The sequence below is a fragment of the Eumetopias jubatus genome, unplaced genomic scaffold (genome assembly GCF_037043125.1).
Source record: "Eumetopias jubatus isolate StellerSeaLion01/CBP00866 unplaced genomic scaffold, mEumJub1_p1.0 scaffold_3, whole genome shotgun sequence".
NCBI lineage: Eukaryota > Metazoa > Chordata > Mammalia > Carnivora > Otariidae > Eumetopias > Eumetopias jubatus.
Genome location: NW_028274809.1, coordinates 52053968 through 52072271, shown reverse-complemented (window position 1 = coordinate 52072271; position 18304 = coordinate 52053968). Strand labels below are relative to the sequence as shown.

Sequence of the window (18304 nt, the reverse complement as noted above, 5' to 3'; positions counted from 1 at the left end):
AAGATGAAAACACTAATTCAAAAAGATTATGCACCCCTATGTTTATTGCAGCATTATTTACAGTAGCCAAGATATGGAAGCAACCTAAGTGTTCATCAGTAGATGAATGGATAAAGAATTATATATATGGAATATTACTCAGCAATTATGTGTTATATATGGAATATTACTAGCAATTGTATGTAATATGTAATAATATTCCATTATATGTAATGAAATGTTACTCAGCCACAAAAAAATAATGAGATCTTGCCATTTGCAATAACATGAATGAACCTAGAAGCTATCATGCTAAATGAAATAAGTCCGATAGACAAAGACAAATACTATGTGATTTCATTTATATGTGGAATCTAAAAAATGAAATAAATGAACAAACAAAAAAGAGAAACAATCATAAATAGAACAAACTGGTTGTTGCCAGAGGGGAGGGGGTTAAGGGAAATGAGCAAAATAGGTGAAGGAGATTAAGAGGCACAAACTTCCAATTATGAAATAAATAAGTCACGGAGATGAAAGGCACAGCATAGGAAATATAGTCAATAATATTGTAACAATGTTGTATGGTGACAAATGGTAATTACACTTAGTACAGTGTAATGTACGGAATTGTCAGATCACTATGTTGTACCCCTAAAAGTAATATAACATTGTATGTCAGCTATACCTCAATTTAAAAAATAAATAAAAAAATAAATGAAAACAAAAGTGCTAATGCCTATCTCACAGCATCTGTGAGTACTAAATGAGATAATGTCATAAGTGCTTTGTGCTTTTTATTAATAATTTTCAAAATAGAGATAACTTGTTTTACTTGATTATAAAATATATGTACCATTATAATTTTGATGCATATTTTCGAGACTTTTCTATGCCTAGATTGAGAAAAATTTTTCCAAAAGAATGGGATTCTGTAAGTAAAACATTTTGAAACCTAATTTTTTACCTAATGATATAAATTGAAGAACTCCCATGTCAAATAAAGATTTACTACATATTTTGAATGGTTGAAGAGTATTCCATTATATGGATATATTATAATTTATTTAAGTAGTTCCCAATTGTTTGATATTATCTTTGAAAGAGTGAAAAATTAGAAGCTGTAGTCAACTTTCCTAAACATATATATTTGTGCACTTGTCCAAGTGATTCTTCAAAATAAATTAGTCAACAGATATGCCTTGGCTTTTGACATATGATGCTAAAAGCCAGTGTATTTTTCACAGGTTATTGCATAAAAAACAACAACAACAACAACAAAACTTTGTGGCTTGAACTAACAATAATCATTTATTATCTCCTATGATTTCTGTAGGTAAGAAATTCACACACTAGGGATGGCCTGCCTGTACTCTAGGATGTCTAGATCTCAGCTGGAAAACCAGAAGTCTAGGGCCTGCAAGTCACCTGAAGTCTTGGTCATTGACTCACATTTCTAGGTGTCTGGTGCTTGATGCTAGGCACAAGCTAAGAGTCTAGCTTCTTCACATGATGGTGGCTGGGTTTCGAGAGAGAGAGAGAGAGCTAACCATACTGTGTTTTATGACCCAGCCTTAGAAATCACACAACATCACTTCTGCCACATTCCATTAGTTGAAGTAGTTACGAAGGTCACCCAGGTTCAAGGGGAAGAGACGTAGACCCCACCTCTTGATGGGAGAGTGTTCATGTCACATTTATTAGAAAAACATGTGACATGAGTTATATATTGGTGCTGCTTTTTTTGGAAAACTACCTGTCTTAGCCTTTGGATTGATCTATATTACCAACATGACCTCCATTAGTAATATATGTTTTGAGTAATATCTTTGCCTATCTGATGATATGAAAAATGGTATTTCACTATTGTTTTAGCTTGTTTTTATACTTAAATGTACCAAACATTGTTTTGCAATGTTTGCAACACTTACCATTTATATTTTTTAATGATTATTTTGTTGTTTAACATAACCTTTATGTTTCTATGGATGTATTCATCTGTTTAATAGTGATTTATAAAACTTCTTCATATGCTATATTAAGAAGATAACCCTTTGTCACTTTTGTTGAAAATATTTTTCCCAGAGTGTTTTTTTACTGTCTTATTGCATTATTCATGTTTTCCATTTTATATGCCATGCTTAGATATACCTTCCTTACTCCAGAAGTACAATTTTTTTACTTGTATGCTAATTTATTCATTTCTAAGTTACATCAAGATAAATTCCCCATGGATTAAAGACAGGATCTAATATTTTTCTAGCTTTTTAGCTTTTTAGTTTTGTTTGTTGAAGTAGTCAGAATAGCAACAAGTTTTAAAAATAGTAGTAACCAAAGAAAATGGAAAAGGATTCTTATGCTGATTATGTTCTACTGAATAATCTATGCCTGCTCTACCTATTGGAAATGTTACATTTATCATATATTAACTCCCATATATACTTGAAGTCCCTTTCTGGACTCTTTTATCATTGATCTCCATTGCAATTCACTATCATATCACTTTAATCATTACAATTTTAAAAATGTTTTAATATCTAGAAAGCTCCCTTTCTCTTCAAATGCCTTGTAATTCATGAAGAGCTGTTCAATACTCAGTCCCTTACTCTGCTTCCTCCCTGGTGATCTGATTCAGGCTCATGGCTTTAAGCACCTTCCATAATTGACAGCTCCCCTGTTTATATCTCCAGTACAGGCCTCTCCTGTGAACTCCAAATCCAATTACCCTGTGGGACTTGCATAGGTCTCTTTGTTTCAGTAAGTCAGAACTAAGACCTTAAGTTTTTTTTCTCTCTAGATCTTCTCTCCCCTCAGTCTTTCCCAGCCCAATAAAGAGCATTATATCAGCTATTCAGGTGATATAATGACAGGCAGGTGTAATATTGTGATAGCCAATCATTATATCAATTAGAAATGTTTGAATTATTTTAACATATCAATTAAAATAGGAAATGTGACTTTTGGAGGACAAGTTAAATCTACACTGAAACTAGAGTGTCAAAATTCAAGCCTTATTTAGCATGTGAATAATGGGTACTGTAAAGGTAAGTAAAGGACCCTTGGCCCTATGGAACATTTTAGGAGTTATTTTCGTATTTTGGATTTATAGCATCTATTTATCGAGTGTGTCTTCAGCCTCTTTCTCAAGGCTGTTGTGGTTTCTTGCTAGTTTCTGGGAGCTAAACTGTGTTAATAAGTTTGCCCACAAGTAAAAAAATGTACTATTAATGCTTCCACGTTTCTCATAAAGAGCGTTTTTTTTCTTAAAAATACTTGTATTTTCAAGTCAATCAGAGAAAGACATGTATCATAGGACCTCACTGATATGAGGAATTCTTAATCTCAGGAAACAAACTGAGGGTTGCTGGAGTGGTGGGGGGGGTGGGAGGGATGGGGTGGCTGGGTGATAGACATTGGGGAGGGTATGTGCTATGGTGAGTGCTGTGAATTGTGCAAGACTGTTGAATCACAGATCTGTACTTCTGAAACAAATAATGCAATATATGTTAAGAAAAAAAAGAAGAAGAAGATAGCAGGAGGGGGAGAATGAAGGGGAGTAAGTCAGAGGGGGAGACGATCCATGAGAGACTGTGGACTCTGAAAAACAAACTGAGGGTTCTAGAGGGGAGGGGGATGGGGGATGGGTTAGCCTCGTGATGGGTATTAAAGAGGACACGTACTGCACGGAGCCCTGGGTGTTATACGCAAACAAGGAATCATGGAACACTACAGCAAAAACTAATGATGTAATGTATGGTGGATTAACATAACATAATAAAATTAAAAAAAATAAAACAAGAGTAAGTTATATTTCTCACTACTGTTAATAGTTTAAAATATAGTAACTCTAACATAAAACCAGTGGAACCATATAAGATGATTTTGAGGGAAAAAAAACAAAAAAATGCCACATATGAAACAAATGATACAATTGCATACAAAGCTATTTGGTGATAGATAATTATTTTGCATCTGGTGACTATCCTTATATTATCTGGTAAAAGTATAGAGTCATATACAGTAATAAGGTTTACAAATAGTAGTATCCAAAGAAAACTGGAAGGAGTCTTACACTGATCATCCTCCATTTGTCCTTCCCCATCTATTCTCTGCTCTTCTTCATGGTAATCTGCACTCTAGCAGGCTAACTTGTATGGACTACATCGTCTGAATTCTCTCACCCTCTTACTTCCCATTGGGTTCATCCAGTGGGAGGGACTAGGTAGAGATCAGAGAGAGGAGGGTGGGAGGAAGGCGAGGGAGATAAAAAGATGGCAAGAGAGAAAGAGAGAGAGAATGTGTTTTGATTGTGAATACCTTCCTCTACCTACAATCATAACTATTAGGTGGTCCATTTCCCACGACTCAGCTCTCATCAGATTCAGTATCGCTGCCATGCGTTGGCCCATTCAGGCTTTGGAGCGGTAATGACTTTCCACGGTTGCTGCCCGGAGGTGTTTCACCATTCCTTGTTGGTCCTTAATGCTGCCACACCTCTGTACATGTTCCCTTCATCAAAATCTCTCCCATTATCTCTGTGAGAGAGCCTTCTGCTTTCCGCCTGGACCTTGACTGATAAAAGTTCCAACTTCGGTTCAATTGTCTTCATAAAAGGAAAAAATACAGCTTGTAAACTCTACTGTGATCGTTGTTACAAAGCTATTAATGAGTTACTACTCTTCTATCATGTTAGTTCAATTTAAACTTCGAGTGCTTTTTCACAAGCCAGCCACCAAGCAATACTAGGATGATAAAAATAAAGATAAGACAGAGTAACTGTCCCTCAAGGAGCTTATTCAGCCGACAGTTTATTAACACTTGAAAAAGTTCAATAAGGTTATGTATGACAGAATGCAAAAAAAGAGCCACTAATAGACAGTAAACATAATTGAACACAGAGAAGAAAATGATTTGAGCTAGTAGGAAAGGCTTTGTTGAGGAGGTAGGACTTTAACTGGACCTTGGAGGATATAAATATTCTCTTGTATGACTCCACCACAAAATGTTTCCTGTCTGTTTCATCACACAAATAGTATTTTTTTCCCACTTGCATTTCTCTTCAATATTTTAGAGTCATTTACGTACTGCATGGCGTAGTGCCGACACAGGACTACTATATTGGTTTTCTCACCTGACCCACCCTGTGCCGGGATATGCTCTGAGTGGCATAGTGATTCCTTTACTCACGTTAGGTGCATGCTGTGCCAACAATGTGTCAGCCACTCAAGAAGGTTTATGTGAGGAGACATTCCGATAAACTTCTAGACAACCATATAGGAAGAATTTGCCAAAAGTGACCCCCAAAGACTCTATGGGACAAACAGTGACCCAGGTCTAGAGTTAGAATTTCATTTATACTCTCTCCCTTTCATTTAATATTTCTCAGAAACAGCTCCTAGTTAAGAGACAAAATCAGGTTTAGATTCATAAAGCCTATCTTTATGGGACGCAAACTAATGAGAAACTTCCATAACCTGAGATGACTTGATCACTAAAAATAGTGCCCTTACCATTTTTACCTTGTGTCTGACCACTAAAAGAGATGTAAAGTACATTTACATTTACAGCCAGAATTCCCCAACCCAAATTGCTTGTTAGGTTTGTTTATCCAGTCATACCACATGCCACACAATGGCGAACTATTTAGAGAAGGTTTACTACACACTCTTCTGTCTAGGAATTTTTTTTCTTGCTTTTCGATTTTCTGCCTCATATTATGCTGGGGATGATTTAATGTGACTACATTAAGTGTTTTTTGAACCGCTGCTATTTCTAAATAGTTCTGATGTCTTTGGGGGTATCCTTTCCTCAAAAGCCAGATTTCCTTGAAAGGGATTCTGGTTCAATTAACCAATTTAGCATACTGAGCATATAAGCTGATACAAACACCCCCAATTATTATTTTGTCAAACAATGGCCTAGGAACTCAGGCTGAAACAGGAATAGGGCACACAGATGGAGGTTTTATGGAAAGTACATTCTGGTGGGGGAGACCTAAAATCAATAAATAGTCAAATAATTAAAAGAGAATATACCAGAAAATAGTGATAGGCACATAAAGAGTAACTGGGTGACAACTTTATGGAAAGCCTTTTTCAGATCTATTTTCTAAAGAATCTAGAAGAGCAGAGTTCATATCAAGGGTAGTAAATCTCTGTTGTGCCCCCTTTCCCTTGTAGAGACTTGAGAAAGAAATAAAAAGGATGAAGAATTAAACAAACATCAAACAAAAAGGACAGAGCAAAGAGAAGGAACAGGCTCACCTGATGACAATAAAATAGCCAGTGAGCAGGACCAGCAGGCAGGACAAAGTGGTTGGGAGTATATGTGCCCACAGGAAAGGTGGGCGTCTTGAGCTGCCATCACGGTTACAGAGTTTTTGGCCTATAGAGCTGGAAGTGATCTTCCGTCACGTATTCCAACCCTCCGATCTTACAGATGGAATGGCGGGCATCTGAAGAGCGATGGGACTTACCCATGTCATGGTTAGAGGTTTAGAGCCAGAACCGGAAGTTAGTCTTCCTGGTATACTTAGTTTGCCTCTCTACCAACGTTTGCTTTCACCCGGGTTCCTTGTGATAGGGATACTAAAAAATAGGATTCCTGAGGTAGAATCAAGAAGTGATAGTGCGGGATTTGGGTATTCACAAAATTTGGTATTTTACTAAGTTTATTATGGGGCAAATAATGTGTTTGCAGGTCAGAACACCCTGCAAATTACTACTGAGTCTGACTCACGGAGCCCGCTGTCATGGAGTTATAGAGAAATGCAAGTCCTCTTCTTTTTCCCCCAAACCGTGAACCAAAGCAGCTTGAAAACTTAAAAGGTAAAGGAACTTCTAATCTGTTGCAAGAGAGGTGCTTAAAAAGGCCCAAACTAGAGACCAAAAAACTAAATAAATAAATTAAATAAATAAATACATAAAATAAGGATGATTAGCTCCTTAGTTATTTGGAAGGAATTCGAGTGAAGATTAAAAAACATCATGGTCTGGCCTGTAGTTAAATCCCATGATATATAATTTTAGCAGTCATCTGGGAGACAGCCAACAGTGGTGTGTAATTATGGAAATGCTGACATTGCAGAACACAGTGGAAACCAAATCACTTTTCAACATGCATACCCAAGACCTAATAAGAAACTTCCGTTGATGATGCGAAAATAATTGGGAAATAGAAAAAAGTAAGAATATGTGAGTGAATGTCGAAAATGAACTGAATTCTCCTTACTCTGTCTCTGTGCTCTTTCCACCAGCTCTTTGCTCCCTACCCTGAGGGAGTAACAGCGTCACGGGAATCTTCCCACCAAGTCCTCTGAATAAAGGTAAGAAGCGGGACGAATGTCTCAAGGAACTTTTTAAAACATACTGCTTCTGCTGACATGAGGAAAACGTTAATAAGAAAAATATCTCCAATGTATTTTTGAAGTTGTTAGGGAGAAAAAAAGCATTAAATAGCAACTTTGTAACTCTCAGTTTACCGTGGACCTAGGTAGGGGCCCTGGAAAAGCAGAAAATTGCACATGAGGGCAGAGCTGAGAGACCGCAGCTGGCTTTGAGAACTTTCTGAAACAGGAGGAACAAGAGAAATAGCAACTCACTTACCATTTGGGATTGGGAACTGTAGATCTCGATCCCACTTCTCAGCTACATTTCTCTTGGCTGCAGAGTCTGCATTCATTAAAAGCCTGTAACAGCCCTCTTGTTGTCAGAAGGACTAAGTGATGGTAAACACTTTGTCAGACAAGAGGTACCATGAGCAGGCTCAGCCAAAAGCAGACGCAAGAGGTGCACTTTCCATTAGAACTGAGATCTAATGGTTCAGCTCCATGGAATGGAAGTTTCAGAGAGGAGGAGGAAAAGCAGAGCTATATAGGAGCACCGGTAAGCGGGATCCCCCGTCACTGTTTCCCAGTCTTGCTCATGGTATTCTTCATCTATTATTGGTTAGCTAATGCTGCTTAACAAATTACCCCCAAATTTAGCAGCTTAAAACAACAGTAAACATGTATTATCTTACATGGTTTCTATGGCTCAGAAATTCAAGAGGGTCTCAGCTGAGGTAGTTCTGGCCCCTCATGCCTTAGGAAGCTGCGGTCAAAGATGTTGGCTCACTCTCATGGCTGTAAACAAGAGGATAGCATTCCTTGCTGGCTGTGAGCAGGAGGCCTCAGTTTTTTGGCACCTGGGGACTCTTCATAGGGTTGTTTTTCAAGGCATGGCAGTTGATTCCCCTCAGAAGGAAGGACTAAAGGTCAAACCGAAGCCTCAGTGACTTTTGTCCTAGCCTTGGAAGTCACACTCTTTCACTTCCACAATAGCCTCTAGGTTAAATGAACCTATAGGTTATGTGTCAGTACTCTACAGTGTGGGAGGGGATCATTCACGGGCATGAATCCCAGGAATTGAGGCCCACGGAGCATTTTTGGACTACCTGCCACAGTCATTATACACCAACATCAGAACTTTTGCCTTTTCCATATGAACTTTTAAACTATAACCATCTTAAGCAGTCATATCTATGAAATCATAGATTTGATGTGTTTTTTATATTAATTATCATGTGATAATTTCCAAATATATATAGAACTATTAAAACAAAATACATTTTTTTTCTTGTGTCTCCTAATAGCAACTCAAGCATAGCCAGGGTTATATATACGTCCTACCCTTCAGAAAACATCACCAGCCACACACTTGAGCTGGTCTTGCTTGAAGGAGATCCTTGTAAGTCTAGTGTAAGTCAGGAGGCATTTGTTTCATGTGACATCCTCACTTACACTAAATGCCCTAGAAGTCTAAGATAATAGTACTCAGGGGTAGACCACAACACTACAACAAAGTCCATTTGCTACAGTGGTTATAACTGTCACTTGCCAACTATCTTTTGTAATTACTTCAAACAGAAACAGTTTAAAGAACTGAACCATAAGGGTAAAGCAGATTGTTCTCGGGACATAAAACTAAACTCACCTTATTATGTATTGTTACACTGCTGTCCACTCTCATTACCGAAGGCCATAAAGCAATTTTAACCGTTCCCTGGAATGTGACCAGCAGTAAGCATTTTTGCTTTACTGTTCAGTTGAGCTGAATGTAATAGTTATATTTTAGAACTCTTCCAGCTGGGAAATCTAGGAATGGCTTCTGGTCTTTGTGAATCCATTAAAATATTTGGTTTGAGTAACCTTGGTGTTACCTTAAGTGCAGCTGGGGAAATCATGTGTCATAATCACTGCATTTTATTAGGCACCAGCCCTTTTTAATCATAAAATGCAATGTTCTGAAACTGAGAGCCCGTGCTGTCCCATGCTGGTGACTTCATCTCTTCTCTTGGCGGTATGTCCATGAGCCCCCATTATGCTTTCCTGAGGGTGCTATATTTGCTGGAGTCCTTCATGCCCAAAGGTGATAGTATGGACAACGTAAAGTGTGGCTGGTGGGAAGAATCTCTATGCTGAGTATACACACTATCTCCCACACTTCAGCCTACTAAGCCTGGAACCATTTGCAGGGTCAAGATTCTGTTGTTTTTATCTTATACCCATCAGCTTTACATTTTTATTTCATTTGAGAAGAAAATAATCTCTTTTACTTTAGTCTAAATTCCTATCTGAATGAATATACCTATATAGTGTTAGTTAGGTTTTTTCCCCACCATTCTCCTTCATGGAAAGGGGGGAACTGGGGAGAGCTGCAGGGCGGTATATACATCTACCATGCTGATGCAACTATTTTCCAGAGTCTTTCCTCTTTCTTCATCCGTTCCCTTTTATTAGGAAATATAATTTCCGAGAATAAACATTTTGCAGCTTAAAACTACATATGCCCAGCTTCTGTTTCCTTAAAACTAGGGAGAGAAAGATCAGCCTGGATTATTCTGGAGACAGTTAATACCCAGTCTTTGTTATGCTCTATGTGACTTGGGCATTTTTGAAGGCGACTTATGCAGTTATTATTTTCCTTTTCCTTTATAATCATGTAGGCAGTGCAGTGTGTCTTCATCATCAAACACCCATTTTAATGAAAGCTAAATTAAATAAAAGAGACGTAAGGCTATAAAGGACCGCTCTGCAGGTATCTAAGAAAAAGAGTCCAAGTAGCTCTGGAGCTAAAAGTGGATCTGAAGGTCATGCTGAGGGGTTGTTGCTTCTGTCTCTCAAATACCATGTGTTTTCTGTCATCCTTGTTTCTGTCCTTGCTTCTCAACTCTCAGGCAGCTTCTGCTTGCCACTGGCCCCTAACCCTTCACACGACATGGCTGTTTCAATGCCAACAATCATTTCGCCAACAATCATTTCACCAACACCTCTGCGTGTCACCATTCACATCAGAGGAAAAGCAAGAAATCTGAGTGTTATTCGTGCCTTTTCTGTGTAGATTCTAAGGAAGATGATATTAATGATAATATCTTGTCTACTGAATGGGATGAGGAATATGGAAATGCAAAATTACACGTCGAGATTTTTAGTTGCACTAGGAAAGGAAAGGGAAAGTTAAAAAGATAGATGAATTAAAGAGGGCACATTCTGCATGGAGCACTGGGTGTTATGCACAAACAATGAATCATGGAACCCTACATCAAAAACTAATGATGTAATGTATGGTGATTAACATAACAATAAAAATTTAAAAAAAAAGATAGATGAATTATCTTTGTAGCCAGTAAGAATCTTGGTGAGTCTTTCAGAAGGACATACATGTTTAATCAGGACTTTTGTCAAGTTGTGTTGTGTATTGTTTATTGTGTATTGTGTATTGTCAAGTTTTATTGTGTATACTGCCTAATGGAATTCTCTTTTTTGTTTCCCCATCACGTCTTCTGTAATATCTATTTTTGTACGGTCAAGATTGCTTTGCACACATCTACTTTCCTAGCTTTACTTCCCAGAAGTCATCCTTGCATATGCAAAGCCCAGCTAGGATGAGCTGGTTTGTAGATTCCCCTTGTTTTTTCATACTTCTGTGACTTTGCTCATGTTGATCTACTTCTTCAGCAGAAATCCCTTGCATCAATTTCAACAGCTACTCTACATCAAGACCAAACTCAAACGCTACTTTGTCCAGCAAAATTAGCCTTTCCTTCTCCAGTCTTACCAACACTTGGTTTAGTGCCCTGCACTAAACATACTGAGAGCATGCCTCATCAGCCCTGTCAGACTGCAAAAAAGTCCTATTCCTCTCTCAAATTCCCCACATATGAAGTCAAGGACAGTGCATGCCACGTATGAGCATTCAATAAACGTTTCCTGAATTGAATAAAGAAGTCAGTAACTCAGTTCACTGTGTGGTTTGCATACAGTGTGTTCTTTTTTTAAAAAAATTATTTTATTTTATTTTTTTACATATGCTGTGTTCTATCCAGATTTTTATAGCATAATACTATCAAATAGTAGGCTAAAACACACTTCCATGATGAAGCTATGTTGGCTTCTTGATGATAAAATAATAAGCTTACATCTACCTGCCACAGTAAGTCCTGAAGATAAATGGGAGCATGAACATGCAAACACTTTGGGAAGTGAAAACATTCTATTATAAGTAAAAGATACTGTTTATTTCTGTAGCTACTATATGGAGTAAGATAGGATCCCTATCACTCAAATGGCTCTCTGTACCGTGGCATAATCATGATAATTTTGGTTAATCTGAATCCTCCAAGTCAATACTACTAAAATTGCGAACCTTGGACCAGTGCCAATCCATGAACAGAAACGCTGGGAGTAAGCATTTAAAAACTTTTATAGCAATTTGACAGAACAGTATAACTACTGAATTTAATAATAAATATGTGGCTTATATCTGTACACCTTTGCTTTATTAGTTTCATTTTGCCAGTAATTCGTTTCCACTGTTATAAAATGGCACTGATTCACAACAGACTGAAAACAAAAACAAAACATCAGAAAAGCTGGACCGTCAATGTAGCCCTTTTGAGAAGCACTGCTCTAAGTCATTCTCTCCAGAACAAAGACACTTACCTTGTGTACATGACAGTTTTGGGGGAAAAGATGAAGATAAACTTGTAGATATTCTAAAATACTAGTATCAACAAAATACCAATAAAAGCTGATGTTCAAAAAACAATATAGTGAGTGATAATGAGAAAAAAGTATCTGAAATATGACAGTTCTGATTCATAGTATTGATTTTGATCAAAGTCTTTCTAAAACGTTTTTGTGCAGCTTTAACAACCCTCTATGCAAACTCGTCTTTCCAGTATATGGGCTTACATTCTGGAAATTTTAAAGAAAAATAACATTCTCTCCTATTGTTAAATAAATTTGGAGGTTGCATTTGCTCAAAAGAAACTTCTATGCACCCACTTAATTAACATTAACAGTAATTCCTCAGTCATCTGTAAGTCTTCTCTATGAAAAATTCCTTCACGAAGTCAATAAAGACAGTGTTTAAAATACAACTGAACTTTGGTAATCTGTTAACTTTCTCACCTATTTGAGACTGACTTTTTAATGGAAAGTCTTCTTAACATAAGTCAGGACAGTATTTTTTTTTAAGATTTTATTTATTTATATATTTGTTTGACAGAGAGAGAGAAAGAGCAGGAGAAAGAGAGAAAGCACACTCAGGGGGAGCAGGAGAGGGAGAAGCAGGCTCCCCACTAAGCAGGGAGCCCGACGCTGGGCTCCATCCCAAGACCCTGGGATCATGACCTGAGCCGAAGGCTTAGCTAACTGAGCCACCCAGGCGCCCCCGTCAGGACAGTATTTTGAGGAAGCAATATGTGGTTCCTTTTGTCAGAGCATCTTATTTTTCCAGATTACCAAGACAATACATTCTACAGAGGTTTAGAAAATGTTCTACGGATTTCTCATTCTGTAGAAACTAACATTTGCCAGTGCCTTAAAATTTAATATTCATGAATCACATTGCAGATTTTGATTTTAGGAATCTTGGAATCATTATTTAGATTAGATCACAAAATCAGAGGGTAGGAACTGGATAATATGCCAGGTTTTGTGTTGAGCCTTATGGGGTAGAATCGCTCAGAAGCAATTCTTAAGGCTTATAAGGCAGAGTCCTTGACGGTGCATCAGTCTAGGCAAAATAGGAGGGGTTTTTTGATCCATTTGTAATGTAATTTTAACTTTCCTGTATTTCATTTCAGTTTTCTTTCCTTCACCTGCGAGGCGAATATGGCCCCAGATGCTCAGGTCCTATGTGAACTGAAATTAGTAACCTCAGCAAGCGCTGCGTTATGGTCCTCTGGGTACGTACTCCATTTCTACCCTTTTCCTTCTACTTTCAGACTCAGATCTTGACCCATTTGGCAATGTGGGCTATATTTCTTCAGCTTTTTGTTTTTTTAAAAAAGGAATTGGAATGCTTTATGAAGAGGACGATATCCAATAAAGAGAAAATCAGTTTCCTGCTGACCAAATTTCTTTCTACCAGACATTAATCTGTTCTAAATGATGTGTATTTAAAATTACCTCTGATGTAACTGTGTGGTGAGAGGAGCAAGGAAAGTCTGGGTCAGTCACTAGAAGTTCTGAAAGCTTTGCTAATATTTAAAATTCTTTAGTTCAGTAGACAAGAGTTAAATCCAAGGGTAAAAATTTTGAAAAGAATGGGATGGCCTGTTGATTTTTTACCTTATCTTGGCCTTTTGATTTTGCTATCTCAGGAATCCTTGATGACCTTTTCTTGAATGTCTTTCTAGTCTGTCTTTGCTCCAGACTTTGGTCCCAAAGCACATTATCCCCTTAACGAGCTTCCTTCAGCCAGGAGTTCAGCCACAGCTGTTCCAGTACGCTCTCTCCACCTACACACCTTTGGCCTTTGGGGACATTTCTAGACACCCCCACCCAGCAGGCCATCCCGCACAGCACTCTATTCTCCTGCCTCTACCCTTCCTCCCACTGGCAGATCCACCACTTCTGATCCTAGATTTTTCTCTTTGCTGGCTGCTTGGGTGTGATGTTTTTGATCTTCCCTTATCTCTCTCCCTGTCCTTACGGAAAATTCAGCCTCTCGAAGCACATGGTGTCTAACTCCACCTCCACTATCACCCTGCTCCCTTTTTCTTTTAAATTCATCTCTACTCCCAAACCCAGTTCTGGCTTTAAATGCCCAGGAGGGAAATCTAGATACCTTGCAATATTACTAGCCATGCTGATAACAAAACCGGGAGCCTGAGAATTTAATAATTTCAACAGTGGCCAACGCTTCTTTGGTTTGTCCTTCAGTTCTCTACTGTCCTTGGTTGAACTGTGTGTCCTGTTTTGCTGAATGTAGCTGTATTAATGACATTGCTTTATCTACACTTGACCACATCCTAGAACTTAATCCTGGAAACTCATGCCCCAGTGGAAGCAAGCAGAGAGGCAGTCAAGCCTGATGTGTCTCGTGGCTTAATGACAAAAATACTTGACAAATACTTCCACCATCTCTGCTTATCTACCTTTGACTTTTAAAAAAGGTACCGATGTAAACATGAGGGCATTATGCTGAGTGAAATAAGTCAGACCGGGAAAGACAAATGCTATGTGATCTCACTTACACGTGGAATCTAAACAAGAACAAGAACAACAACAACAAGCTTATAGATAGGGAGAACAGATAGAGAATTTCCCGAGGCTGGGAGCTGGGGGTGGGTAAATGGGTGAAGGAGTCAAAAGGTACAAACTTCTAGTTAAAGCGTAAGTCATGGAAATATAAGGCATAGCATGGTGACTCTAGTTAATAATACTGTATTGAATATTTGAAAGTGGCTAAGAAAATAAATCTTAAAACTTCTCACAAAAAAAAAATTGTGTACAGAGGGGGATGGATGTTAACTAGACTTATTGTGGTGAAAATTGCACAATATAGACAAGTATCAAATCATTATGTTGTACACCTGAAACTAATATAATGTTGTATGTCAATTATGCCTCAAGAAAAAAGTAATGCAATAAAATTTTTTGAAAAGTACCAATTCAGAAACCTGAAACACCTTTTCCCACTGTGCTTAGCACTTTCTGCCCTCTGAGTCTGATGTCTGGACCCTGTCTGCCTGTTGCCATCATATGTGAGTATTTCGTTTGGCACCAGCAGCAGCTACTCCCTATGGCAAAGCAGCTGTGAAAGCTGATCAGCCAGGATTTTTCACTTGAATCAGTTTAAACTGAGCACACAAAGATGTGGCAGACACAACTAGACACGTTTCCTAGCCATTTCTTTCAAATTTACCATCTTAGCCTTATGCTTGGAGCAGCATGTTTGGTCTGTGCCTTGGGTATTAGGAAGAACACCAAAAGCCTCCTGTCACTAATACCACCCTTTTCCACATTAACCCTTCAAATTTCAATGAATTTTTTTTTGAGAACAGATAGAACTGACTTCCCTAGGGTCTGGCTTCTCTCTCAATGGGTGACACTCTAACACATTTTATCTTTTTGAAATGAGCAGTCTGTCAGTTTCAACACATCATTCCTCTTTCCCTCCCCTATTTACCTCTGTAGCCAAAACTGATTCTTTTCACTTACCAGCAGCTCTTCAAAGAATTAGGTCCTTTATCTACGCATTTATCTGTTTATTTATTTAATATGGCCACTGCCTTATCATCTGTTTTAAATGATTTCATACTCTTTCTGTTCTACTCACTTTGAGCCTGACCATTTGACTCTTCTTTCCTTCAACTTTGCTCTCTCCTGCTTGCTTTCACCAGGCTACCCAAGACTGTCTTACTTTACTATTCCGTTTCCTGTCTGTCGTTGTGCTCCTAGGTTAACATAATCCTACTTGAGCCTTCCATTTTATCTACACTATCCCGTGTGAGCCTTGCTTCTGAATGGTTCCATCTTGGAGGTGCTAGTCTTTTAAGATCACCTGTACAGATCATCTATACAAATCACAACTGTCAAAGAGGAAGCAACCGGACCCTGTCCACCAGTCTCATTTTGGCAAGTGTACCTGGGAAAGCCCCTTGAGTGGGATCCCAAGGGCCCAGTACTATGTTGATGTGTGCTTCATAGTGTGGGGTGTATTCTAAGTGCTAAGTACATATTCACTCATTGAATCCTTACAACACTAGGAGGTATGGAGCATTATCATTCCCATTCACAGGTTAAGAAATTGAGGCACAGAGGGGTAAGTGACTTGCTGGTCGTACAACTCGTTAGGAAGAAAGCGGTCTTGAAGCAGGCAATTGAGCTCCAGAGCCCGTGCTCTTAACCACCACACCACAAAACAGGGTTTCAACATCCAATATTTCTGCTTTCTATCTCTTCTCCAGGTCCCATGAGCTTTTTCTACAGTCCAAGGCTTCTCATTCGGCCACATTCTGACAAGCCCGGGGAAAAGAAAGATTCTCGAACTCATGAAATCTTATGACTTCCTCTTTACTCACCACGCTTTCACTTCTTTGTACAAATTGAACTTGTTTCCTTCATCTCCATGGCTTTCCTCCAGATCCTAGCTTCCAATTCACTTAACCAAAGATAGACATTTGCACTCCTCTTACTGCTGGTTCCGGTCACGAGGTGCAGCCTCAGAGAGAACACGCGCACCAAGGATGCTCACAGCCTTCTTCTGCGTTCCCAACTCTTGAGAATCTAGAATGAAGTTCCTAACTTTCCTCTATGAGTCATTTTTTGGCCATTACACAGTTTAGGTCATTTTAAAGCACAGAAAACTATTTGTAAGCCCTTATCTTCTCAATCTGGCTGAAATTCAAGCACACAATGAGGCAGCCTCTGAACCAGAGCAGTCAAGGTGGTGGCAAAGAAAGGAGCACAGGAAATTGCAGGAATTTCAGCATTTTAAATGACTGAATAAAATGTTTAATTTTCAGAAAGTGGACATTGAAATTTGATAATCCAGTAGCCAAATGTTGTGCAAAAGTTTAGTGGCATGAACTGAAAAGCCTCTGCCTGATGTCAAGCTACATGACTCTTCCTCATAAGAGGGCAGGGTTCTTCTTTTCTACTTTTCCTTTGTCTTTATAATGACTGGCGTGGACTCAGTGGGTGATGTTGAGGCGTTAGCCCTGATTCCTCTTTATTTTTACCTCCCCCCTCCAATCCATCAACTTAAAAACTTCTTTCTCTGGCTTACAGAACCAAGCAAGTCCTGGCCTCTGGCTACTTAGGTCTTCCCCTATTACCACACTCTCTACCCATACTAGCCTGTTTGCTGTTCCGTGACCTTCTCAAGTCATTTTGTTTCCTGCCTTAGGACCTTTTTCACTAGCTCTTTTCTCTGTTCAAAATGCTCTCTTCCCTGATCTTTTCACGGCTCAGCCATTCTTGTCAGGAGAAGCCTTCCTGAACCATCAAATCTGAAGTAACTGTCCAGCCATCCTATCACGTCGCCATATTCGAATTTTCTGCATTGCACTAATTATAGTCATTAGACTTTAAGTTGGGAATCTTTACTAAAGTTTTAGCTGAGTTCGTAAAACAAGAAGTGAAAAATACTTCAGGACTCCCTAAAGGGAGATGTTAGACTACCTATACAGGACTTTTCAACGAGGTGGACAAGTTGGTTTTGCCACTCTTGGTTAACCACCAATCTACAGTCTACAAAATGGATTGATGGAGTCAAAAGAGATATTGGAGATTAGAAATTAACTTTTCAGAAGGAATTGGTGGTGTGCTATGAGCTGTCCCCCTCAATTTATACACTAAAGAGTAGGGGTGGGTGTGCATCCCCCTCTTTTCTGCCTGCTGCAGAGAATTTGGTAAGACTACTCAGTGATCTTGACCTATGTCCCCTCAAGTCATGGACCACAGACTCACACGTAGAAATGTCTAAAAGTAAAAGACTAGCTGCTCTGACAGACAAGCAGGAAGAAGAGGCTGAGTCCGAGTCGAGAATGGTCTGGACTCCCAGAATTTATTATGACAAAGGACGCATTAGTGCTTCCTCTTGACCAGATGATGGTGACAGAAGAAAGCCCCAAACTGGAGCCCTTTTAAGTCCCACCAAGAGGGCTATGTATAGGAGAAAAGTGACTTGTATTTTAGTATCAAACTACAATAATTTTGTTGCTAGAAGTTTGAAATCACTTCACATCAACCTTTAAAAATTAAACTCCATCTTTAATAACTATGGTTAAACCCTAAAAACAGTTCCAATGACTTCCGTGTAAACACCAGACTGGGATCTTCCCCTAAACCCGTGTGTCATTAGTTCAGTCAAGAAATTTCTACAAGATAACAGATCACATTCAACTTCTGAGAACAGAGCTCAGAACAACCCAAAGTTCCTGCTTTTACCTAAACAAAGCTCTTTTTGGACAGTGATAGCCTCTGTGGTAATAATTAGGACACTTGATAGTACAATTTTCCAGATTGGCCTGATAGTGACTCACCTAGGTG

At 38.7% G+C, this 18304-nt stretch overlaps 1 long non-coding RNA gene across 1 annotated transcript in view; it reads left to right on the top strand.

Annotated features, from left to right (window-relative positions):
- Nucleotides 1-6768: 6768 nt before the first annotated feature.
- The window catches only part of LOC114223351 (uncharacterized), a 53109-nt gene continuing 41573 nt past the window's right edge, over nt 6769-18304 (top strand). Inside the window, exons 1-3 of the long non-coding RNA XR_003612138.2 lie at nt 6769-6806; nt 7235-7303; nt 13108-13209. This is a non-coding gene — a long non-coding RNA (uncharacterized LOC114223351). The remainder of the gene's footprint in view (nt 6807-7234; nt 7304-13107; nt 13210-18304) is intronic.